Source organism: Caretta caretta, chromosome 5 (genome assembly GCF_965140235.1).
Source record: "Caretta caretta isolate rCarCar2 chromosome 5, rCarCar1.hap1, whole genome shotgun sequence".
Lineage (NCBI taxonomy): Eukaryota > Metazoa > Chordata > Testudines > Cheloniidae > Caretta > Caretta caretta.
The window spans coordinates 15097801-15124233 of NC_134210.1; the positions used below are offsets into that span (position 1 = coordinate 15097801).

At 44.3% G+C, this 26433-nt stretch overlaps 1 protein-coding gene and 1 non-coding gene across 8 annotated transcripts in view; one reads left to right on the forward strand and one right to left on the reverse strand.

The window, feature by feature from the left end:
- Positions 1 to 435: 435 nt before the first annotated feature.
- CTIF (cap binding complex dependent translation initiation factor) overlaps positions 436 to 26433 on the forward strand; it is a 349613-nt gene continuing 323615 nt past the window's right edge. For 6 of the 7 annotated variants that reach the window (XR_007356637.2, XM_048849819.2, XM_048849821.2 and 3 more), the window contains exon 1: positions 436 to 598. The gene's annotated coding sequence lies outside the window, so the exon portion shown is untranslated. Of the gene's footprint in view, positions 599 to 820; positions 934 to 26433 lie in introns of those variants that run through there. The other variant, XM_048849820.2, reaches the window with a different exon arrangement.
- Positions 9324 to 9426, reverse strand: LOC125637478 (U6 spliceosomal RNA). Its single transcript, XR_007356958.1, has one exon. It is a non-coding gene; the product is annotated as a U6 spliceosomal RNA (small nuclear RNA).

Sequence of the window (26433 nt, forward strand, 5' to 3'; positions counted from 1 at the left end):
CAGGCTTTGGTCCCCCTCCTGGGCTCATGAAGTAATTTTTGTGTCAGAAGGGGGTCATGGTGCAATGAAGTTTGAGAACCCCTGAAATAATCCATCTAGCTAAACTTTTCCCCCGGCCACTATGGGATTTTTGCCTTCAGTATATAGTCCCCGGTGCTTTATCTGAAGAGTTTTTAAGTGTTTGTGTGTGTGGGAAATAGGAGCCTTAATGCAAGAGAATTTCCTTGTTCCACTTCAAATGGACCTGGTCCTAACTCCGGCCTCTAAAGAGGTACAAGCCAAACTCCCCCTTACCCAGATGCAGAGAAACTCCAGGCCCAGAATTCTTCCCTGCACAGGGAGGGTGAGAAGCGGAACTACATTTCCCAGCATGGCCAGCGTGTCCCTTTCTTTTAAAGTCCATGCACGTGGGTCGTCAGGAGGAGCTGAGACGTCACAGTCCTACATTCTCTGTGTCAGAGCCGGGTTTTTCTCCTCCTGGGCAGTCAGACCTCCCTCATCAAGGCAGGACCCATGAACCTAAAGGCAGGAATCTGACATCCGGACCCCCTTGCCCCAGCCAGGCCACCCTCTGCCCTAGCCGTGGACGGCCCGCAAGGTAAAGCAAGATAATCTCTAGATGGGGGGGGGGGGGAGGGTTGGTGTGTTTGGTTGTGTTTTTTGCACCCTTTGCACTCGTGTTTGTTCGGTGGGTGTCTGTGCAGATTGCCAGGAAAGAGCCATCGAATAGCTGGACACTGTAAAAGACACACACGCACCATTGTAACTGCCTGGGGTCTATGGGAGCTTGGGTTTCATCTGCCTTCCCAGCGCCAGGCAAGCTATTTCTCAGGCTGGGAGCAGCTTCTGCTCACCGGCAAAAGGGCATTTCAGTGCTTCGGTGGCAGGGAAGAGCCTAGAGCTGTGGACTGTAAACCATGTTGTCGCTGTCAGGTCTGTGCTCCAAGGAGGGGTGTGTTTCCCTTTGTTGTGAAGCCTCCTTTTGCTGCATTGGGTTGCAGTTGTGGTGGCCAGCTTGCAGCTGTTTGCTTTTTTTTTTTTTTTTTTTCTGGCTACGAATCCAAAAGGGCAGGTCGGTGGCCTGGATGCTTTTTGTGCCCAGCGCCGTGATTATTCAGGATCCTGTTCCCTTTCCTTTCCATAGGCCACAGCGGCATGTATTTTGCTTTCATTTTTATCCCTCCCATGTGATTCTGTTTTTTTCAGAGGGGCAATGTCTTGCGTGGATGTGTGTTGATTGCATGTTGTCTAGACCGAACTCCTCCTCCCCCCGCTGTCGGAGAACTCCCATTGCGGAGTGTGGTGGGAACGGGATCAGGAATTGCAAATTGGGCCTTCTGGATTTATCGGGATTGCGTGTGTTTTGTTTTCATGGCATCGTTCCGATACAGTCACTCGGACAAACGAGGCACTGGGGGGATGCCTGTTCAGGGGTGGGGGTGCACGCAGCTTGATCGCGGTCAGACCCGAATTAAAAGAATATTTAGATAAAGCCCCCCCCTCCCCCCCGTAATAGGGAGCAATGAATGCGGGGGTGAGATCGTTCCTGAGCGTTGCTCTGTTTCCTACAATACTTGTTTGTTCCAGAAACGTGTCTGATGGATAGAAGCTTTTTTGGTTGTGGTTGGTGCATTTTCGGGGCCTTCTCTCTCTCCTGATGATGATATAGGATTAATTGATGGGAGATATTGTCATCCTTTTAGTTTCCACTGAACCCAACTGCTTTAGAGAGTGGTGGGTTTTGTGTGTTGTGGTTACTTAGAATTAAGCAACTTGTGGTTGTGTTGGCTAGCTGTGCATTTTTCTGCATTTAATTCGGATCCTATTAATATATTACAATTAGGCAGTGTGTGCGCAGAGAGCGATCCGAAGTGGGCTTTATCTTTATACAGGTTTTAGATGACTTCGGTATGAATAAAGCAAACCCTAACTAATTGAGTGTTGGTACAGACAGGAGCTAGTGAGGTGGGTGTATGGGATCACGGTTGGCTGTGGTTTACGAGGTAGATTCCCAATTCGCATTAACCACATCCCTTGCCCGTCTGCGGGCAAAGGCAGTGAAATTCGGGGTGCGGATTTGCATCCGCCTCGATGGCTTTTTATTATGCCCTCCCCCCCCCCCATCCTTGGCCGCTCTCCATTTCAGCGCCCCGCCCTCGGGTGTTACCTGCGGCATGCTGTAGGAATTAAAGGGGGGTGGGTGGGGTAGGGCCAGCCCGCCCCCGCTGCTCACCCCTGCCCCCAGCGCCTGCCCGCGAGTGGCGCTTGCGACCTGCGGCTGGATGAATGGGTTGAGCCGGGGTTGCCTAGGCTTGGGTGCGGCCCCGGCGGCCTGGGAGAGACGCCCCCCGGCTCTGGCACCTCCCGGCTGGTTCGAGGAGCCCCTGCCCCGCTGCTCCCCGCGGCATCCCCCGCGGCGCGGGGCCGGGCAAAGGCTGCGGGCGCGGGAGCTGGGTGGGAGCCCCAGGCTCCGCAGCCCCGCGCCCCGTCAGAGCTGCCCGTGGGCCGGGGACAGTGACACAGCAGCTGCCGTGCGGGGGGAGGCCAGGCGCTTGCAAGGGGCAGCAGCTGCGGCTCTGTGCCACCCTGACCCCCCACCCCTGCCTTGGAAACCCCCCTGGCACTGCGTGCCAGCAGCTCCGACTCCCCGCGAGCCCCTGGCTGGTGGTACTCACTGCGGGGGGGGGGGGGGGGAGCTACAGGGAAGAATGGCATGTGGGGAAGAATGAAATGTAGCCCGGTACTTTGCTCCGGTGTGTGTCCCATCGCACTGCGCTCTGCACAGGCCTCAGGATTCTTATCCCCCTTTTGGAGGCGGGGGAGCAGAGGCGCGGAGACACTTTTGTAACTTGGCCCAGAGCTCAGAGGAGAAGCCCAGGTGCCCTGGCTCCCGGTCCCATGCCTTCTCCGCCAGAACGTCTTTCCTGCTCTCCTCTGGGGCGCACAGGAAAGAAGAGCCTTGTTTGGGGTTCTGAAGCAATGATGGGCACTTTTGGCTGGGGACCTGAAAGCATTTTGCAGAGCATTATCTCCATAGGGGCACAGTGAGACTAAATGATATAGCCAGGGTTCACATGGCAGAATTAGGCACAGTACCCGGGTCTCCTGATTCATAAGCCCCTCTAACCACTACATAGCACTGCTTCCTTTTGGGAATTGTTTTTCCCCACTCACGATTTTTTTCTAAAACTGAAGTATGGAAATTTACCAAAAAAAAGCTTTTAATGCTGATTTCCACCCCAATTATTCTCTTAGATTCAAGAGGGATAGGTCTGAATTTATGGATGCCTGGCTGACCTTCAAGGAGTGCCCCCCATTATTTTATGACTAGATGAATCCTCCCATGAAGACATGAATTTTGCATTAAACCTAATTCCCATTAATTTAAAAGCTGGAGTCAATTTTTCTGAAGAAAACAAATCAACGATTTGAAAGCAGTAGAAAAATGATGAATACCTTGTAACATGTAGTATAGGTCAAAGTCAGTGCTCAGCTAAAGCATGTAATAATAGCTGTAGTGTATTGCCATACCATTTTCAGCAAAATAAAAGTATGTCTGGATCCTACCTAGACTAATAAAACATTGTGGCATAAGTATTGGGCTAATGGGGGAATAGATAAATATCAACAGTGTAGGATATTGAAGCCTAACTTTAGCATTAGGTTAAAAAAGCCGTCCACCCTCTTTAGGGAGTTCTGGCATTGACATCTGTGGGACAGGATCAGGGGCTAGTTGTCACCTTGCTTGGAGCAGGATTGTTGGAGCTGTGTCAAAGGGCAGCTAAATAGATGGAGCTCCTTCAGTCTGGTACTAGAAATCATTTTTCTAATCCTTTGCTCATTCTCCTGGCTCTTCCTTGAACCCTCTCCTATTAATCAACACCCTTCTTGAATTGTGGGCACCAGAACTGGACACAGTATTCCAGCAGCGGTTGCACGAGTGCCAAACATAGAGGTAAAATAACCTCTCTACTCCAGAGTCCCCTGTTTATGCATCCGAGGATCGTATTATCTGTTTTGGCCATAGCATCACACTAGAAGCTCAAGTTCAGCTGATTATCCACCTCCGTCCCCAAATCTTCTTTGGACTCACTGCTTTCCAGGTTAGAATCCACCATCCTGTAGGTATGGCCTATATTCTTTGTTCCTAGATGTATACATTTACATTTAGCCATATTAAAATATATATTGTTTGCTTGTGCCCAGTCTCCCAAGCAATCTAAATAGCTAAGTTAGTAACCTGTCCTCTTTATTATTTACTACTCCCCCAATTTTTGTGACATCTGCAACTTTATCAGTGATGATTTTATGTTTTCTTCCAGGTCATTGATAAAGATGTTCAATACCGTAGGATCAAGAGCCCTGTGGGACCCCACTGGAAACAGACCCACTCAATGATGATTCCCCTTTTACAGTTACATTTTGAGACCTATCATTTAGCCAGTTTTTAATCCATTTAATGTGTGTCATGTTAAATTAATATCGTTCTAGTTTTTTAATCCAAATGTCATGCAGCATCAGGTCAAATGCCTTACAGAAGTCTAAATATATTACGTCAACACTATTACCTTTATCAATCAAATGTGTAATCTCATAAAAAAAGATATCAAGTCAGTCTGATAATCTGTCTTCTATAAATCCATGTTGATTTGCATTAATAACATTGCCCTCCTTTAGTCCCTTATTAGGTGCTCCATTATCTTGCTTGGGATCAATGTCAGGCTGACAGGCGTATAATAACGTGGGTTATCCTGTTTACGCTTTTTAAAAATTGGCACAGCATTAGCTTTCTTCCAGTCTTCTGGAACTTCCTCAGTGTTCAAAACTTATTGAAAATCAACATTAATGGTTCAGCGAGCTCCTGACCCAGCTCTTTTCAAGCTCTTGGATGCAAGTTATCTGGACCTGCTGATTTAAAAATGTCTAATTTTAGCAAATTCTATTTAACATCCTCCAGAGGTACAAGTGGAACGGAAAGTGTACTATCATCATTATATGATGAGACTGCATCATCTGTTTTCCCCCCAAATACAGAACAGAACTATCTATTGAATACCTCTCCCTTTTCTGTATTATTATTGATAATTCTAACACTTCCATCTAGCAGTGGACCAAGACTATTGTCAGGATTCTTTTTGTTCCTAATATATTAACAAAACTTCTTATTGTCCTTAAGTTTGGTAGCATAGATTTGTCCTTGTGTCCCTTGGCTTCCCTTATCAATTTTCTACAATTTTCTTAATTTCTGATTTATATTCATTACTATCAACTTCCTCTTTCTTCCATTTGTTATATTCATTTTTATTTTTTACAGCTGCCTTCATTTCCCCTCTAGACCAATTGGTTTATTAACCATGTTCCTCAGTTGTGGAATTGTGGCTTTTTGGGCTTCTGGTAAGGTGTTCGTAAATGATTCCCAAATATAATTAACATTTTTTTGATTAAATTCTTCCTCCCAACTGATTTGGCTCATAATTGTTTTCACTTTTGTAAAATTGTCCTTATTAAAGCACCGAGTGTGTGTATTACTGGTCTCAACTTTATTCTGTTTGCACATTTATAATGTGATCAAGTCACATTCACTTGTACCTAGGCTACCATTAATTTTTAGTTCTATGGTCTGTTCCTTTTTATCTGTTTGGACAAGGTCTAACATAGACTTCCTCTGTGTTGGCAGCAACACTTTTTGAGTTAGGAAATTGTCATCTATAATGTTTAGAAATTCCAAAGATGTTTCTGTACTGGCAGCATGAGACCTCCAGCATATGCCACTCAATTTGAAGTCCCCCATGATCACACAGTTTTTTCCCCTATGCATTATAGACAGGTGCATATGGAGGAGGTTATCCTGTACCTTACTGTGATTTGGAGCTCTGTAGCAAACACCAACTAGTACCCTATCTTTTGCTTTATCTGTTAGGATATTGATCCATAAGCATTCAGGGTCTTTTTTCCCCCCAGAATTCTGTGACTGAGAAGCAGGTAATGCCATTTTGACATAGAGTGCCACTCCCCCTTTCCCTTTTGCCCACTCGAGCCTTCCTAAATAGGTTATAGGAAGGGCCCTATTAAATTCACGTTCCATTTTGGTAAATTTCGTGGTCGTAGCAGTTTAAATACCTTGAATTTCACGGTTACAGATATTTAAATCTTAAATTTCAGTGTTGTCACAAATCATGAATATGTATTTAAAAATATAAATCTGTAAAACACTTAAATCAGCGTTTCTCAAACTGGGGATCCATCACAAGGCTATTATGGGGAGGTGGGGGTCATGGTATTATCACCCTTCTGCGCTGCCTTCACAGCTGGGCAGCGGGAGAGTCGCGGCTGCTGGCTGGGAGCCCAGCTCTGAAGGCAGCACCACCACCAGCAACAGTGCAGAAGTGAAGGTGGCATGGTATGGTATTGCCACCCTTACTTCTCTGCTGCTGCCCCCTGGCGGCGTAGGAGGGTGGCAATATCATACCATGCCACCTTCACTTTTGGTGAAGCACTGGAATGGGTTACCTAGGGAGATGGTGGAATCTCCTTCCTTAGAGGTTTTCAAGGTCAGGCTTGACAAAGCTGTGGCTGGGATGATTTAGTTGGGGTTGGCCCTGTTTTGAGCAGGGGGTTGGACCAGATGACCTTCTGAGGTCCCTTCCAACCCTGATATTCTATGAAGGCAGTGCAGAAGTAAGGGTGGCATACTGTAATCCCCCTACAATAGCCAGTTTTCTCTGGAGAGACTAGATTTCATGGTCCATGACATGTTTTTCATAGCTGTGAATTTAACAGGGTCCTAGGTTATAGGCATTAATTTTAATGTTCCAATGGTGCGAATCATCCCACCAGGTTTCAGTAATACCAGCTAGATTGAGTTTGTGCTCTTAAATGAGCAATTACACTTTCTCTTTTTTGTTATCCAGGCTCCTAGTATTGGTGTATAGGCAATTTAAGAACTACTTCTGTTCATGTCCTTTGGTTCCTTGATTAATTTTGTTCGTAACATCTCAATTTTGTGCTAATTGGGTGGTCACATTTTCCTTCTTTTTACCTCCCTCTTGCTATTAGTTTAATGCCCTCCTGACTACTCTAGCCAGCCTGTCCTCAAGGAGATTAGTCCATCTTCTACTGGGGTGGAGGCCATCCGAATTATTCAGCTCCCTCACGCTACAGAGGGTGTACCAATGTTCCACAAAACCAAAGCCCTAAACCCTACACCATTTACCCAGACACTTAAAGTTTCCATGCAGTTTGTGTTCATTTCACTCTTGTGACTGTTCCTTTAAATTTCCGTTTAACTAGCTTCCTCATTTTTGTGTAGTTCCCCTTTTTGAAGTTAAATGCTACTGTGATGGGTTTTTTGGTATTTCCCTCCCACTACCCCATGAGGATGTGAAATTTAATTACGTTATGGTGGCTAAAATCGGGGGAGCCGTGTTAGTCTGCATCCACAAAAACAACAAGGAGTCCGGTGGCACCTTAAAGACTAACCGATTTATTTGGGCATAAGCTTTCGACTTTTTCACTCCATGCATCTGAAGAAGTGGTTTTTTACCCATGAAAGCTTATGCCCAAATAAATTGGTTAGTCTTTAAGGTGCCACCAGACTGCTTGTTGTTATTTTGGTGGCCATTACTAAGCAGTTCACTTCTTGTACCAGATTCTTTGTGCCGCTTAAGACTATATCAGGAATTGCCTCTCCTCTTGTGGGTTCCAGGACAAACTGGTCCAAGAAGCAGTCATTAATGGTGTCGAGAAGATTTATCTTTGCATCCCATTCTGAGGTGACATGTGCCCAGTTAATATGGGGATAGTTTAAATCCCCCATTATTTTGGGGGTTTCTGTTTGGTAGCATCTCTAATCTCCTTGAGCATTTAACAATCATGTAACCATTTTGGTCAGGTGGTCGATACTGCTATGCTCTTATTATTCAAGCATGGAATTTCTATCCATAAAGATTCTATGGTACTGTTTGATTTGTTTAAGATTTTTACTCTATTTGACTATATGCTTTCTTGGACATTTAGTGCCACTTGCCCACCACCATGACCTACTCTGTCGTTCCTATATATTTTGTATCCTGGCATTACCGTGTCCCATTGATTATCATCGTCCCAGCAAGTTTCTGTTATGCCTATTCTGTCAATATCCTCACTCAATACCAGGCATTCTAGTTCACCCATCTTAGTATTTAGACTTCTTCCATTTTTATACAAGCACTTATAAAATTTGTCAGTATTTAGTTGTCTGCCTTCCTGTAGTGTAATTGAATGGGACTCTTTCATTTGACCATTTCTCTTCAGTTCCAACCTGTACTTTATCAATTTCTATCCTCTCCTTTTAACTAGGAGATAGAGTATTCCCCAAAAGGATGTCTGTGTCTCAACTGTGTGCTCCTCTGCACCTGCCAGCTTTCCCCTAGGCCTTAGTTTAAAAACTCCTCTGATCTTCTATAATTTAATGTAAGGACTATTTTGGGGAATCTTCAAACAACCCCGTAAGCAATGTTCCCTCTAATTTTTGACAGGCTGTGTGCTCAAAAAATGTCTTCTGTGCAAATTGTTGTGCATCTGTGCAAATTTTTGTGCGCTGGTGTTTTGCCGTGTGCGCAGGGTTTAGGATCTGTGTGCGTGTGCACACGCGGCACAGCTTAGAGGGAACAGTGCCCGTAAGTAAGAAGAACAAGTCTAGGGTTGGCTCCAGTTACTGCAGTTGACTGTGTGCACAGAACCTCAATGAGGTTGCCTTGGATGGTTTTGTTAGAGTAGGATGGAGTCAGAAACTTTTTTTTTAGAGTCTACTAGTCATATATGTGACAGAAAGAGGGAAAGATTCTTTCTTGCCCCTTCCTGTAAAAATGATGGGGTCTCTGCAGTTTTTTCTTTTGCAGATTTTGCTGCCAAGATAGAATATGAGGAAAATGTCTTGCTATTCACAAATCCCTGTCAGTAAAAAGTGCCCACTGTTCCTTTCTCAGTTGCTATTGCCAAAGGTTTTATCCCTTTGACACCAACAGCAAAACAACTGAATGTCATCTAGCATGAGGAAGGAAAAGTATCACTGGTATCCGAGATCAGCAGCTATTCATATTCCTACTGTAGACTGATTTCCTAGATGGCCAAATTCTGATCTCACTTAACCTGGTGTAAATTTGATAATTCCACTGAAATCAAGAGAGTTGGATCAGTCAGACTACCAGGATTTTACTTGATGAAATCCAGGTTTTCTTTGTGTAGAATGACAGGTTTCAGAGTAGCAGCCGTGTTAGTCTGTATCCGCAAAAAGAAAAGGAGGACTTGTGGCACCTTAGAGACTAACCAATTTATTTGAGCATAAAAATATGGAACGCTTCACGAATTTGCGTGTCATCCTTGCGCAGGGGCCATGCTAATCTTCTAAAATTGGAATGATACAGAGTAGATTAAATTTGTTAGTCTCTAAGGTGCCACAAGCCCTCCCTTTCTTTCTGTGTAGAATGTATATGATAATTTCTGAGCTTCTACAGTATATTATTCTACTTCTGTCATTGTTCAGCCTTTCACTGAATTATTGTAGTGTGTGTATGTAAAAGCCGTAGGCAAGCCAGTATTATTATTTTTAAAGTTTACAAGTTATTGGGCTCAGTACAGGGGTAAATGGATGAGATTCTATGGCCTGTGTTATACAGAGAGTCAGACTAGCTGATCTGAAGCATCCGGAGATGGCCACAGCTGGAGATAGGACAATGGGGGAGATGGGCCCGGGCTCTGAGGTGGTACCGGGCGTTCTCTCTCTCAAGTGCTTGGCTGGCTGGTTCTTGCTCGCATGCTCAGGGTAAGACTGATCCGCATATGTGGGGTCAGGAAGGGATTTTCCTCGAGGTCAGATTGGCAGTGACCTTGGGGGGGTTTTCACCTTCTTCTGCAGCTTGTGGGTATGGGTCACTTGCCGGAATTATCTGGGTATATCTCTTTTTAGATATACCCAGATAATTTTTTAGATATACCCAGTTCGTTGCCATTGCGGGGGCTTCAGGCGTTGTAGTGGCACACAGTAGTCTAGTCTCCTGGGGCTTGTAACGCTTAGGTCTCATTTTGATTGTTGGATTGCTGTGCGGGCCCTGCGTGGTGGCGGTGGCCCGTGCTATACAGGCAATCAGACGATGATCTGGTGGTTCCTTCTGGTCTTAAAATCCGTGGAGTGTCTCAGTTGGTGTGAATCAGGAGCTGCACTGGCTGTGTCCCTTTATGCCAGCTGAGAATGCGGCCTGTTGCAAGGCAGGATCCTGCATTGACTGAGGGATTCCTGCATGATGCAGTAGGTTGCTTTCTTCTCTGGCAATGATTTTACGCCTCTGACAAGCAAATGTTTTTAACACTTTATCTAAAACAAATTAGTATGTTTTTTAAAACTTTTACCCCGAAGGACTGTAAAAGGTTTCAGTCTGGATGCAAAATCTCTCTCTGACACAGAGGCCCAGAAGCAGAAGCCCTGCACTGAATTTTATATCTCCAGGCCCACAGTAGAACTTGCATAGAGAGGTGTGATCAGGCTAAGCATGTTGCACTTGGCTGAAGTACAAATGTTGTGTGCATAAGGGAACTCAGCCTGTGTTTGTATTTAAAACTCTGCCTCTGAATGCAATGTCCTGTGCGTCAGCTCTGCTTGGACACGTGCACAGCGACCACACTGATGTGTATCTAAGGTCAGAATTCAGTCCTCTGCATACCAGTTCCACTCTGGAAGGTGTCATGCATTTAATATTGCTAATGCTGAAGTTTACCTTACATTCTCGTACATGGGGTTCTGTGAGACCTCAGGAATTGTTTAGGCGGAAACCAATTCAAAGTGTCCGGCTACATAGCTCAAACCTGTACATTATGCATTTGCAGTGAGGCCTCTGTGAGAGAAGTTAAATACCTACAGCCATTCCACCTAGAACTGCAATCTCATTGCTAAGTAGGGTTAGGCTGGGTTGCTAATTGGATGGGAATCTTCTAGGGGAAACCCAAGTTGCTGCAGAAAGTGGTGGTCAGAGCTTGAAAATTTACCAGATAGCTGCTGTAGCCAGAGATGGATACCAAATACAGAATGGGACAGCTGTGGGGTACTGAGTCCCACTGTGAGTTGCAGGAAGGGGGCTGGCTTCTTAGCAAGGTGCTAAGTGACCTCATTGCACTCTTTGTCTTGCTGACTCTTCCCCAGCGCTTGCTGCTGGAAGGGAAAAGCATGCTCTTTTGCTCTCTCTCTCTCTCTTTTTTTATTGTCCCCATGCTTCACAGTTTTGTTTTTTGGGGAGGAGTGTTTCCACTATGTTTACCCTCTTCCATCCTCCTGACTGCTGCAAGGGCAAGTCTCTGCTACTCTAACCTTCTCCTCCAGCTTCTCATTTTGGGTTCCCTTCCCTTGTAACTCCAGTACCTGCCCCTGCTGCTCTCTGCCTTCCTAAGCAGGAGCAAACTGAAGTTGACATGATTACACCTTGGTGCTGTAGACTAGCTATACTACAGCAGATTGATAATGTTTAAATTCCAGTAATGACAGACAAGCACATTATCTGTTTCCTTCTGCTAAGCTGATCAGCAGTGAAACGATTAGCAGTGTTGATATTTACACATACCCATTAGGTTTCAGAGTCAATAATGAATTAAAATGATGTGGGGGGTAGTTTACACCCCTCAGAGCTACTAGTAGTTTCAGGTTGTCTGCAGCCCCAGGAATGCAATACAGCATCCGTTATGTTGGGAAGGTTATTTTGGCAACTGTAAAAGCTAGGAATTTAACTTGTAAAAAACCCCAAAACTTGATTTCTGTGGACACTGTTGGCCCAGCCTCCTTACTTGAGAAACAGCTTCTCGCCAACGCTATGTGGGGAGTAAATGAATGTAATCTTGCAAGCCTTGGCATTTATGAGTAAGGGGTGCTCTGCCTGATGGCAAGGGAAGCTGTGCTATTGTGTGAGTGCAGTCTTTCAGATGTGCTGTAAAACTGAAGTCCTGACCATTCTTAGTGGTTACTTTTGCAAGAAATATAGGGCTTGAGGGCGTTTAACCTAGGAACCAATTCCAGCTTGGGCAATTGAAATCTATCTCCATAAACTTCTTCTGCAGTTCCTGTGAAATTCTTCCCATCTTCTTTTAAAGGGACCCTGTCAATTTGATTTTTATTTTTTTAAATTGCACTTTAAATAACATGTCCTGAATTGTTTAAAATAAATTCTCTGAAATAATGTACAAAGGGTTTTCTTCTCCCTTGCTGAAGTTTGTAAGTGGATTTCCAGCAAGGAGGAAACTGACTGGGACAGGCAAACAGCAAACTTGTCTATACACAAGTAAATAAATGTAATAATACAGAGTTTTCTGTTAAGTTTTCTTTCAAATATATTAATATTCCGTGCCACTTGTAACTATTGGAGGTAAGCACCTTTTCCAGACAGGTTTCAGAGTAGCAGCTGTGTTAGTCTGTATTCGCAAAAACAAAAGGACAGGTTTCAGAGGAACAGCCGTGTTAGTCTGTATTCGCAAAAAGAAAAGGAGTACTTGTGGCACCTTAGAGACTAACCAATTTATTTGAGCATGAGCTTTCGTGAGCTACAGCTCACTTCATCAGATGTTTACCGTGGAAACTGCAGCAGACTTTATATACACACAGAGAATATGAAACAATACAAAAAAACAAAAGGAGTACTTGTGGCACCTCAGAGACTAACAAATTTATTTGAGCATAAGCTTTCGTGAGCTACAGCTCAAACTTAATCCCCCATCCCTCCACAATTGATGATATTTAAACTGTCACATGGCGTTGTTCAGAGGTGGCTACATTTCACTGGTAGGAGGCCTGTTCCTTACCTTACTTACAAGGGCCTTGGATAGTTCGTATGTGTAAAGTGCTTTGAGATGCTCTGCTGAAATGCCCTATAGAAGTGCACTGTATTGTCATCTGTTCTGAACATAACTGCAATGTCCCATTCATATAATCAGAAAATAGGTGGGGTTTACTCATTCTCTTGGCTTCCTGGCCATTCGGGGGAAAGAAAAATACATACCCTATGGACACATTGCTTTGGATCCTAAGGAAGACACATGTATCCATCTGATTACATGTGGGAGGACAATCATTTCAAACTGAAAATGGGGGAGAACATTAGGGCTAGCGGTCTTGGTTCTTACATGTATTTGATTCTGTGGGCTTTCTTGTTAAAGCCTTGATCCTTGAAACTCGTGCCTGAATTGACCCAAGTGCAAACCTGCTCTGTTGTGCTGTTGTCCTGCGTTCCTAGGAGTACTTGGGTATCGTGATCCTTGACGTAAGTGTTGAACTGGGAATAGTTGACGGGCAGGGGTAAGCCACACACTAACCTTTAAAAGGAACAGCTGCTCCTAGCTGTCTTAGCAGTTGCCCTGATATATTTTTTAGCCTCCCTGTCCACTAAATGGCAAGTAGGTTATGCAGCAATTGCTCAAGTGATTCGGAGAAATGCAGCAAACTCAGGGCACCTTTACACTTAAAATGCTGTATTGATGCGGCTGTGCTGCTACGGTGCTTAAATTGGCAACCTTATTAGAGGGTCTTCGTTATGGTTGGATGTGTTCCTGGAGGTTTCATCACATGACAACCTTTAATTAAAGATTAATCTTTAATTCCTGAAGACTCCTGGACAATCCTGGAGGGTTGGCAACCCTATCCTCTAAGCTGATGGGAGAGAGCTCACCCATCTGCTTAGCTACTGCGTATCAGGGAGATGGATTAACTGTGTCAACTGGAGAGCTCTCCTGCTGACATAGCACTGTCTACACAGGGGTTAGGTCAGTATAACTACATTATTCGGGATGTGGATTTTCCCCACCCCTGAGCAAAGTAGTTATACTGCGATAGGAAGGTCTGTAGTGTAGACAAGACCTAAGTTTCCTGTGCAGACGGAGGAGCTGGTGAAGATGCAGTGAAACTTCTCTGCTCTGACTTGACCTGCTGTCTGATGGTATAGAGCTCAGTGCTGTGTGGAAGAGAAGAGTCTGTCCTATAGGTGTTTAATAATACTTAGCATTTCAGAGAGTCTTTCATGTAGGGACCACAGTCACTAGTTAAGCCTCACAGCCCCCCTTTGAGGTCGGTAAGGAATATATCCTCACTGAGAAACTGGGAGTCTACAGGTTGTGTCTTGGCATGGCCATGGCAGAGCTAGGAGGTGGTGGGGGATTACAACCCAAGAGTCATGGCTCAGAGTTCTATGACCATGAAAAGTAGTATACTACTGAAATGTGTTTGCTTTCCTGATTCTCTGCCTTCCCTCTCCCTCCTCCGGATGTCATTAGCCATGCCCATGTTAGATTCCTCTGAGTCTAAATCCTGTGCATCTGGCATGGAAAGCTTAGTGACTGCAGGAATCCAAGTTCCCCAAGTAAAAGCAGAAAACTCGTGGAGAAGTGTGTGGTTTGACATCAGCTTTCATAATCACATCACTGTGTTAGAGGAGAACATTACTGTTTTTACCTTTAAGAGTATTTGAACTATAAAACACTAGTGGAGCTCATTGGGCTAATTTTGCTTGGGGTGTTTTCAGTGAGACCTCACCACCACGGCCACTTGTGCAAGGGCACTTCTTGTGCGCCAGCCCCCGCTTATGCACTCGATTAGTAACTGCACGTGCCAGGTCTGTTGAGAGGAATGGATTCTGTGTATGAAAAAGCAATTGCTTCTCTGTGTGGGTGTTAAATTTCCTGCCTGCATGTGCACTTTTGGCATATTAATAGCTGCACATGCAGACACCTGAGGGGCAGTCCAGTTTCAAAGCCAATCTTATGATGTGCATGCTCTTACTAAAATGTCATATTTGGAGATGCTCCTTCACTAATAAATACGTGGCAATTTCGGCAGGAAGGTGAGCAAATTGAAAGCAAATTTGACTGGTAGCAGAATTCCAACCCTGGAGGGCATATAGCAAATGTGCTTCTTGTCTTCCAATAATCATTAATAGTATGTAGCTCATACATATAGCATACAGTGCTTTCCCCCCATCAACCTCACACATTTTACTAAGGAGTGAATCATTAGTAGGACTGTCAAGCGATTAAAAAAATTAATCATGATTCATCGCGCTGTTAAACAATAATACAAAACCATATATTTCAATATTTTTGGATGTTTTTCAAAATTTTCAAATATTTTGATTTCAATTACAACACAGGATACAAAATGTACAGTGCTCACTTTATATTTTTGATTACAAATATTTGCATTGTAATAAACAAAATAAGTATTTTTCAATTCACCTAATACAAGTACTGTGGTGCAATCTCTTTATCATGAAAGTTGATCTTACAAATGCAGAATTATGTAAAAAAAAACCTGCATTCAAAAATAAAACAATGTAAAACTTTAGAGTCTAGAAAATGCACTCAGTCCTACTTCTTGTACAGCCAATTGCTCAAGCAAGTTTTTTTACATTTGCAGGAGATAATAGTGCCCACTTCTTGTTTACAATGTCACCTGAAAGTGAGAACATGTGTTCGTATGGCACTGTTGTAGCCGGCGTCACAAGATATTTATGTGCCAGATATGCGAAAGATTCTTATGTCCCTTTATGCTTCAACCACCATTTCAGAGGACATGCGTCCATGCTGATGACCGGTTCTGTTAGATAATGATCTAAAGCAGTGCGGACTGATGCAGGTTCATTTTCATCATCTGAGTCAGGTGCCACCAGCAAAGGTTAATTTTCGTTTTCGGTGGTTTGGGGTCTGTAGTTTCTGCATCAGAGTGTTGTACTTTTAAGACTTCTGAAAGCATGCTCCACACCTCATCCTTCTCAGATTTTGGAATGCACTTCAGATTCTTAAACCTTAAGTCGAGTGCTGTAACTCTTCAGAAATCTCATATTGGTACCTTCTTTGTGTTTTGTCAAATCTGCAGTGAAAGTGTTCTTAAAATGAACAACATGTGCTGGGTCATCATCTGAGACTGCTATAATATGAAATATATGGCAGAATGTGGGTAAAACAGAGCAGGAGACATACAATTTTCTCCCAAGGAGTTCAGTCACAAATTTAATTAACACATTATTTTTTTAGCAAGCATCAGCATGGAAGCACGTCCTCTGGAATGGTGGCGGAAGCATGAAGAGGCATATGAATGTTTAGCATATCTGGCACATAAATACCTTGCAATGCCAGCTACAAAAGTGCCATGCGAATGCCTGTTCTCACTTTTAGGAGACCTGGTAAATAGGAAGAGGACAGCATTATCTCCTGTAAATGTAAACAAACTTGTTTCTCTTAGCGATTGAACAAGAAGTAGGACTGAGTGGACTTGTAGGCTCTGAAGTTTTACATTTTTTTGTTTTTGAGTGCAGTTATGTAACAAAAAAAGCTACATTTGTAAATTGCACTTTCACGACAAAGAGATTGCACTACAGTACTTGTATGAGGTGAATTGAAAAATGCTATTTCTTTAGTTTATCATTCTTACAGTGCAAATATTTGTAATCAAAATAATAATATAAAGTGAGCACTGTACACTTTGTATTCTGTGTTGTAATTGAAGTCAATATATTTGAAAATGTAGGAAAACATCCAAAAATATGTAATAAATTTCAATTGGTATTCTATTGTTTAACAGTGCAATTAAAACTGTCATTAATTGCGATTCACTTCTTTTGAGTTAATTGTGTGAGTTAACGGCAATTAATCGACAGCCCTAATCATTAGCCCCATTTTGCAGTTTAGGAAACTGAGGCACAGAAGTGGAGGGATTTGCCCAGGGTGATACAACAGGTTGGTGGGAAAGCAGAGAATCGAACCCAGGTCTCCTGACTCCCAGCCCAGTGCCTTGTCCCCGGCGTTCTTATGGCAGAAGTTCTGCTGTTGCAACAGAGTACAGTGGTGTTGCATGACACCTGCTGGATTTGGGGACTGTAACTAGATCAGCCTTGTAAAACATCTACTCCCCTGCTCAACCGGGGGCTGAACGGTGGATTTTTGTTTTAATCAGAAGAACACAATTTTTTGTCTCACTGTAACGATGGTGGGTGTGGCTCTGCATCTGGATTAGTACGCTTTCCTGGCAGTTTTAGAAAGTTGGTCTGTATGTCCAGCGTATAATGGTTTTCCTGTTCCGTGAATGCGCACTTTTAAGAGCTGGTTTGGAGGGGGATCTAGAGTGATGAAAACGTAGTGGTTGTTTTTTTATTTTTTTAAGGCTTTTTTGATGACTTTTCCCTGACTTTTCTCTCTTATCAAATGTTCCTCTTAATTATCGCGATTCCTTGTGGTCAACACTGAAGAGGGAACAAGTGGCTGCTGCTGCTGTGCATCTCTGCAGATCTCTCCAGACTGCTATGAAACTACTTTCTTTGCACACACACCCACTTCCTCCCGACTTGCCCAGTCGATCATGTAAGCTCCAGGAGTCTTTCCTTTCAGTATCCTGCTGAGAAACTTAACCTGTTACTCTCCTGGCTTATTGTTTGTACTTCTCAGCTTAGCGAGTGAGGCCAAAGTGACTACTGATTTGGGGTGGCGTGATGTTTGGGTGACTGCAATGAGGAACAGCGGGGTGCTCAGCACTTTTGAAATGCAGGCGTAGGGTGTCTCTGGTTGAGCACCTAAAATCAATGACATTTGAAAATGTACGAGGAGGATTTTCAAAAGCAGCTTAGTGACTTTCCATAGGGACCTGGGCTCCTAAATCCCCTGGGCACACCCTGTGGCCCTTATATGTCAGACTGCTGTTTTTCTGCCTTTCTGGCTTATCTACCATAAATGCAAAAGGTTTGGGAGAATTCTTTTAAATATTATTTTGTGGCCTCTTTCCCCTTGTGCTTCTGACATTATGGTGTGTTCCTGTGAAGAGGGAAGCCTTTTTTGACTCATGGGAAACTAATGCTCTTGTCAGGTTTCAGAGGAACAGCCGTGTTAGTCTGTATTCGCAAAAAGAAAAGGAGTACTTGTGGCAGCTTAGAGACTAACCAATTTATTTGAGCATGAGCTTTCGTGAGCTACAGCTCACTTCATCAGATGCATACCGTGGAAACTGCAGCAGACTTTATATATACACAGAGAATATGAAACAATACCTCCTCCCACCCCACTGTCCTGCTGGTAATAGCTTATCTAAAGTGATCAACAGGTGGGCCATTTCCAGCACAAATCCAGGTTTTCTCACCCTCCACCCCCCCACACAAATTCACTCTCAGGAGAGTGAGTTTGTGTGTGTATGGGGGTGGGGGGATGTGAGAAAACCTGGATCTATGCAGGAAATAGCCCGACTTGATTATGTAAAGAGTTGTCACTTTGGATGGGCTAGCACCAGCAGGAGAGTGAATTTGTGTGGGGGGGTGGAGGGTGAGAAAACCTGGATTTGTGCTGGAAATGGCCCTCCTGTTGATCACTTTAGATAAGCTATTACCAGCAGGACAGTGGGGTGGGAGGAGGTATTGTTTCATATTCTCTGTGTATATATAAAGTCTGCTGCAGTTTCCACGGTATGCATCTGATGAAGTGAGCTGTAGCTCACGAAAGCTCATGCTCAAATAAATTGGTTAGTCTCTAAGGTGCCACAAGTACTCCTTTTCTTAATGCTCTTGTGTTCTTGTTCTTTTGGCAAAGGGAGGCGGTGGAAGTCAGTTTGCCAGAAGCAAATTCTTGCTGTGAGTCAGAGAGATTCATGGACTATGTATCCTTTGACAATAATGAAACAGTAAGACAGCGCCCCTGTGTTATTAAGAGAGGATTAGATTTAAGTGTCTCAGTGTTGCAATTAGAAGTACCATCTTTGGTGTTTAAATGAGAGAGGAAAAGAAAGCAGGAACTGTTGATGTTGCTGCTCTGTTGGATGCTACTAGTAGAAAAAAGTTTCCATATGTGTCATTTGTCTGTCTGACTTAACGCTATAAGAATGGAGCCAGCATTTCACCTATCGTCCTTAGAAATCAATGGACCGTGTCTTCTACAGGTGTAAAGGATAGTATTCACTTCGGGAGAGCTCGAAATATGGAACAGCATAGGTACCCTTTGCCTCGTTAGCTGATGAACTTGGAGACAGATGGTAGATTAAATTCTTCTCTGGTTTAAAGACTGGGGAAAATAGGCTGTTAGTCTGGTAATTTATGTCTGTAATATTGCAGCAGTTCTTCAGGTGAAAGCTTTATGGTAAAATATGGAGACTTGTGGGGCTTTGGGAAATTCTTTTTTTACTTCTGTGCGGTGATGAAAGTTATCCCATGCTGCTAAACTGATTAGATTTTTTTTAAAGGGGGTTATATTTCTGCTGCAAACATTTTGCTTTGAAAGCTTGGCAACTGGGATCTGTCGTCTCAGGTTTTTTAAAAAAAATGAGTTTAGCAGCTGATGTGTTTTAAAGATTGTGTAACAGGGTGAGGAGAATTTACTTAAAGGGACAGTCTGACTTGGTTTTTTTCACTTATAACAATAGCAACGCATGAGGCGACCGTGACTGCATGTTGGAAGTCGAAACTGTGCTTTCCTTCGGTTTGTTTGTTCTCTGCATTTGGCAGCTCTTCATGCATTGTCTGTTTCTCCTGTACCTCTTGATATGGACCTTTCATGGAGAAACACTGTCTTTTTTCAAAATAGGAAAAATGTGGTTGCAAAACCACGACGCAATGGCAGGGGAATTAGGGGCAGCCGTAGAATCTTGTCCCTGGAATTATTTGGAGTAATGTTTAAAAATTGATGAGATGTTCAGAGAGTATTGTGTCCCTTCAAAGGGGCTAATGGAAGATGTTAATCCCTAATCTGATCACTTCTGTCTTTGAAAAGAAGGAACAACCTACTAAAATGGATAAAAGGAGCTGACTACACAAGTAAAACATACCCTGTGTGCACACAGCAGCACTGTGTCTACACTGCAGCTAGGGGCGAGCCTCCCAGCCTGGGTAGAAAGACCTGTGTCAGTGGGGCTCACGCTGGCATGCTGAAAAGCTGTGTGGATGTTGAAGCACTGGAGGAAGCTTGACTAGCCACCTGGGCTCCAGCCCACCCTACCTGCTGGGTCTGAGTTCAGGTACCTAATCTGAGCTGCTGCAGTGAACACACAGCAGCTTTTTTAGTCTGCTAGCGCAAGCCTTGCCTACACAGGGCTGCTTACCTAGGCTGGGAGGCATGCTTCCAGTGGCAGTGTAGACATTCCCATACTGAAGACATATAGGTAATCCAACAGTGAGACCCCAGTCTCGGTGCTACTACAATACGATTATTTTTTTCTGTAAAATCCTTCATTTCAAGTAATCTTAGGTGTAATTTATGACCGCTGTGACGGGGCAAGGCCAGATGGCTATAGAGTAGTGGGAGATAGATATATTAGCTCCAGGCTAAACAAATCCCTGGTACCAGGTTAAATGAAATGGAAGCTGCTCCAGGTCAATTAAGACACCTGGGGCCAATTAAAAACTTTCCAGAAGGCAGGGAGAATGCTAGGTTGATGGGGACACCTGAAGCCAATCAGGGGCTGGCTGAAACTAGTTAAAAGCCTCCCAGTCAGTCAGGTGGGTGTGCATGTCAGGAGCTGTGGGAGGAAGTTGCGCTGTTGGAGAGACTGAGCAGTACACACCATATCAGGCACAAGGAAGGAGGCCCTGAGGTAAGGGTGAAGTGGAGCTTGAGGAAGTGAGGGCTGCTGTGGGGGAAGTAGCCCAGGGAATTGTACATGTCATGTTTCTAAAAGGTCAGCTACCATAGCTGATACTATTAGGTTCCCTGGGCTGGAGCCTGGAGTAGAGGGTGGGCCTGGGCTCCCCCCCCTCCCAACCTTTGCCCCCTGATTAATCACTGGGAGACAACAAAGACTGTGCAAGGAAGGATAACTTCTCCTCACCTCCCTTTCTGGCTTATGATGAAGATGGCTCTGTAGGCTGTGACCCTTGTCTCTAGAGAAAGAAGGGTTACGTGGAGGGTCACAGTGAGCCTCTGAGGCTAGCGAAATCTGCCAGGAAAAGTGGGACCCATGGAGGCAAGGACAGAGCTTTGTCACACCGCGCTAAATTTAAGAAAAATTCGGAAAGGGCGGTGTGGGGACTTTTAGTTGACAGTGTCTTTAGGATTTCTCGTATATACCTTTAGTGGACCTTAGTTTATTATTTTTTGTATTGCAGCATTTCCTAATGCTGTTGTCCTGGGCCCGGATCCCTGGTGCTGTACGAATGCAGAACAAAAAGGCGGTCTTTGTCCCAAAGAGCTTACAATATAAATATAAGAGGGGAGACAACGGGGGAGACTGGGGAGCCGTGGGCTCAGCACACCCGCTGCCGAACGGTAGTCAAGTTTTCTATAGGCATCACCTCTGCGACAACTAGACTGACGTTTATCTTCTGCTCTAGGTTTTCAGGACCTAGTTGGGATTTTTTTGGGGTTTATCTCTGCTTTTTTATTGCCACAGGGGAGAGCCATGGATGAAGTTCTTGCCTTCACTGTGGACTGCTTGGCTTTAGTGGGGTTTTGTTGTTGTCTTACAAGCAGTGGGCAAAGGATGTTTACTGAAAATTGTGGGTTTTTTTTTTTTTTTGCACTTCTGTATGATATATAAAGAAATGAAAAGACTCAATGAGAGGGTTTTTTTCTGCCTGACTTTACAGGAGGAATATCAGGAATGTGCTATTCCACAGCCTTGGTGGAGGACTCTTTGGAAATCGCAGGGAGAGAGCATTGTGAGCTCTCACAAGCCTTAGGAAAGGCATCCTTTCCCTCATGTGTTAATTAGGCACCCAGGTCAAAAGGTGGTTAGCAAAAATACACAGAAAACAAAGTTTTTCATAGATTCATGGCTTTCACTGCCAGAAGGTACTGTTTTGGTCATCTAATCCAGGAGTTCCCACAAGAAATTTTTTGGTGGTCTTAGAATGCTCTGACAATTTTTCCTAAAATACTTAATTAACTTTAGGAAAAACAAATAAATATACACATATCCATGTCCAAATCATTGTAATTTATTTATGTAGAGTTTTTTTCAGGCTCAGTAATAAAAATAACGTACAGTTGTCTCTATTCTTTACTGGCTCTAAACAGAAGAGAAACAAAATAATGTGCTTTGCATGTTCTTCTCTTTTTTTTGTTTTTGTTTCTTTTGTTTTTTTGGTTGCTTTTTTTTTTTTTAAGACTTGTTAGCAATTAAGTCTGCTCATGTGAAAACTCATATTTATAGGTTTGTTAATATTGCTTTTCACAGCAGATTTACTCAGCCCTGGCAAGCCGGGCGACAAATTATTCTCTGAATGGAGAGGTGGGTAGGGAGGCAGTGGGGGCCAGGGGCAATGGAGGGCTGAGGACACCAGTGAGGGTCATGGGCGATGTGGGCCGGAACCCATAACCCCATGGCCGGGGGATGGAGCCCAAAGCCCTGCGGCCAGAACCTGAAGCCCCATGACTGGAGGCTGCCATCCAATGCCCCAGGGCTGAAGCCGGAAGCCCTAGCTCCACTACCCTTGGGAAAGGGGGGAACTCACACTGGCTGCCTGCTCCTCTGGTGTTTGTGGCTCCAGAGGGGGGCAAACCCTACTGGTGGCCCCAGGGAAGGGGTGAATGCTTTGCTTTCTCACCCCATTACTGCCCAGGAGGCTGTGGCCACAAGAAAACCCCTTGGTGGGCACATGCAGCCACGGTGGCTACATTTGAGAAACGCTGATCTAATCTGACCTTCTGCAGTCCAACAAACAGCATCCAGTAATTTCTGCATCAAACCCATCACTTCTGTTAGAACTATAGCATATTTTCAGTGATACTTCTTGATTTTAAAACCCCAAGTGATGAGAGAAATTGCCACATCACTTGGTTTTAAATAGCCTGACTTAAATCCTTTCCTTCCTAATGGCTCAGCTTTCAGTCTTTTGCAATGTCATTACATCACTAACTCCCCAGTAGCTCAAGAGTCTTCCATGGTTTGACAAGGCCTGAACTGCTAAAATAAAAAACAAGTAGAGGAAAAAACAACAATGTCTTTCGGGCTTTATTTCTGCATCATTTAGAAGCAAAAAAGTCACCACTCTTTTTTTAATTTAGCAGTAACCTTTAAATGCTCTTTTGCTAATCTTTTCCCATGTTTAAAGAGAAACAGCTATCATTTTGGGAGAGCTTGATATCAATCTTAAAGCTCTATTTTTGTCTAATATTCTCAAACCGGCTTGTTTCCATGTAAGTCAAGATTAGCTACAGTTTGTGTGGATCGCTATTTCCTTACCTGAACAGTGCTGACGGCACTATCATGAAGAACATACCCAAGATATTTGTTTGTAAATATGTTTCTATTTGCTGCACACATCTGCAAGGCTTGGTTTGGTTTCGTAAAGAAGTGGTCCCCAAAGTGGGGACCCTGCTGCTCGGGGCTTGCTGGGGGTGGGGCACGGACAGTCTCTCAGTTGTTCTCTAGAAACTCAGACTGTTTTTTCTTCTATTAAATAAGTCTCCACCCGTTATGGTTCTAAAGAAAACCTTCAAAATGTGACCCAAATGTAACAAATGCAGCAATGCCTGCCTGAGTTTTCAGAGAGCCTGAAACAACAGCTGCGAGGTGTTGAATGGGCCCATTTTATGGGTGTTGACTCAGATACCAGGGATGGTATTTTAAATGTCAGTACTTGTGACTATATCTCTGCTCATGAAAGCATGTCAGAAAAGAGAGGAAGCATCCTATTATGAAGCTCTACATCCGCATTTCCTGAGGAAAGTGGCGGTGTGAAGGACTGTTGTATAAATTCAGGGGTGTAGGCCTTTAACAACACAAAGCAGGGATGCAGGGAGGTCGTGATTCGGTTCATTTCCTTAAAGGGGGGTCAGTTGTGAAGGTTGGGGAAACCCTGGATTAGAAGGATTCTTGATCAGTGAACTGTAACTGTTCAGTAATGTGGTTTTACAGTAAGGAATATGACCCCCATCATTCCTCTGCTTATGTCTCCTGAAATTCAGTAAACCAAATATGGCTTTTTAACAAACTCCAATGACTAACTGGATCAGAATAACGAGAAAAATTGCAACAACACAAATGAGTGGTGTTTGCACCACACAGAGATGGAGTCATTTTCTTTTTTTTCTCCCCTCGCTCCATCCAGCCCCTCTTCATCCCGGGTTAACCCGCAAGCATCCCGAACTGCAAGTACGTTCACACTGACAAGGAGACTTCTTTGTTTTTTTAACTCTGCTACACCAGTTCTTAACTGCATAGTAACCCCTCCTGGTCACCTTCTAGTTCATTGGGTTCCGTATTCCACGCTGTTCCGTGCAGGGTGATACTGGTTAAACTGCACAGTAACATGTTCTACTTGCCCTGTACGCTGGCTAATTTGCTTCTGCTGTTCCCTGTTTTAATTTGCCAGGGGAGAATGACCTTCAGAAGGACTTGGCATGTTGAGCTGAAAGGCCCATTAGCAGCGTCTGGGCTGTCAGTTCCACCAAGATTCAGGAGACTATTATTCCAGAGCCCTCCTGAAGCAGCACTTGCAGTTAACCACTCCAGCATTATTTTAGATGACTTGGAAAACCACAATGCATGTGGCTGAGCGCTAGCCACACTGATGTATGTTTATTTGTGATGTGTCTGCCCTGTGATTATTTAGTGGCTGACAGTTTTTCAAATCCTGGCAGGCTTTTAAATTAAACACATGTTTGGGAAAATAAAATCTATTTGCGGTATAACATGCCCCATATTCCACCTGCTTGCCTCTTCACTCCCCACACTGCACTTTCTCTGCCCCCACACTTCTTAAAAAGCTGGCATCAGGACATTTATTTCTGCCCCTGCAAAGGTTACCAAGTAGCTGATACAGACCTTAGAATACCCACTGGGGCTGCTATTCCCGCACCCTCTCAGAGCACTGACTTCTGTTAATAAAGGGATTGTCTGTCTTGTGGACAACATCCTCCTGTTCATGGTTGTTGAAAGTACCTCCCTTTGGGTGCATGCCATGCATGTTTGTTACAGCACTGTTAGACTGTCCGTATTTTAACTGTCTTTAATGTGATGATCAGGAAAAAGTTACTTTCTCCATCTCCTCTTGCTCTTCTTATTCCACATGTACAGTACCTAGGTAGTAAGCTCTCTGGAGCAGGGTCTAACTTTTGGTTCCGTATTTGTACAGTGCCTGGCATGATGGGGTCCACAATCGGGGCTCTCAAGTGCTGCGGTAAGACAAATAACTAATAATGTGGCAGTGGCTATTGGCCTCAGCCAGCTTGGGTGCCATTGTGCCAGGTGCTGTACAATCAGAAAATGATCGTTCCTGTCCTTAAGAGCTAAAAGACCAGACCTAACAGGTAGATGAGACAAACCAGTGAGTCAGGTGGAAGGTAGGGAAGACAGGGTACACACAGGCACGCAGTGAGGAGCAGTAAGAGCAACTCACCACCTTCCTGGCCCTTCCCAGGCTGTAGTTTACTGTACGTGTTATAGAACAGGGGGATTTTCACCTCTCCCTCCCATCTGTTCTATTCCTCTCGCTCTCCCCACCCCTGTAGGTGTTACTCTGCCATTGATCTCCTCCTCCTCTTCCTCCTCCCCCTGTATGGGAATGCTTATTGCTTGATATTTTCTCTGCCTGCTGCTTAGTTTCCTGCTCCCTTGCACGTGGTACCAGATTTCCTTCTTCCATGGAGTTATGCAAATGCCTCTCCTGCTGGCAGCTCCAGCTGCACTGCTGGCTCCAGAGCTTAACAGTGGCTGCTGTTTCGTCTCTTCCAAGTCCTTGTTATGTAGCTGCGACCCCTAGAAGAGGCTTCCCCTCCTTGTATCCATCTGCTTTGGTAGAGCCTGGACCGATAGAAGTAGCGGGAAATGAGGAGGAGAGCCAGCGCCACGGAAGCAGCTAGCATGCTGCAGACCTCAGTATAGGAGACTCTGAGAGGGGAAGGAAATGGGGGAGCATGAGGGCAAAGGGGAAGCTCTGGAGCAGAGAGAATCCAGATTCTTCCTTGGTTCCTCAAGGCCTGTTTCTTCTCCACTGTTGCTGCCACTCCTCCCCAGATTCTCCCTTCACCCTTAAGCTCAACCTGTCTCACTTCTTTATCTCATAATAAACAAACATCACTGGACCCTAGAACCTCAGCAGGGAGATACACTGGGGGGCACTATTCCTAGGGTGTGCCGTCTGAAATGAACGTGTGGGCTCTGCACAGTTCATGAGGTGCAGAGGTGGGGTGCGCTGCCCCCCAGATCTCAGCTGAGACTGGCTTCAGCAACCACTGCAGGCTTCATCCCACAATTGCTTAGGAGAAAACAAATACAGCACTGCACAGCGTTCTCCTCAAAGCAAAGTGATCCTGGGAAGTCACCCAATCCAACCAAACCCCACCGCAGTGAAAACGTTGGGTGTCACCAAGGATTGTTACAGTTTAAACTGAACCAAACCCCATGCGTTGAAAAGTGTGGAAACTAACACATAATGGGAGAGGCAGGTAAATCTGCAGACAGTGTATACAACCTGCATTTTACAAGTGTAAAATATCATTGCCACAAAAGTGTGGCCTGGT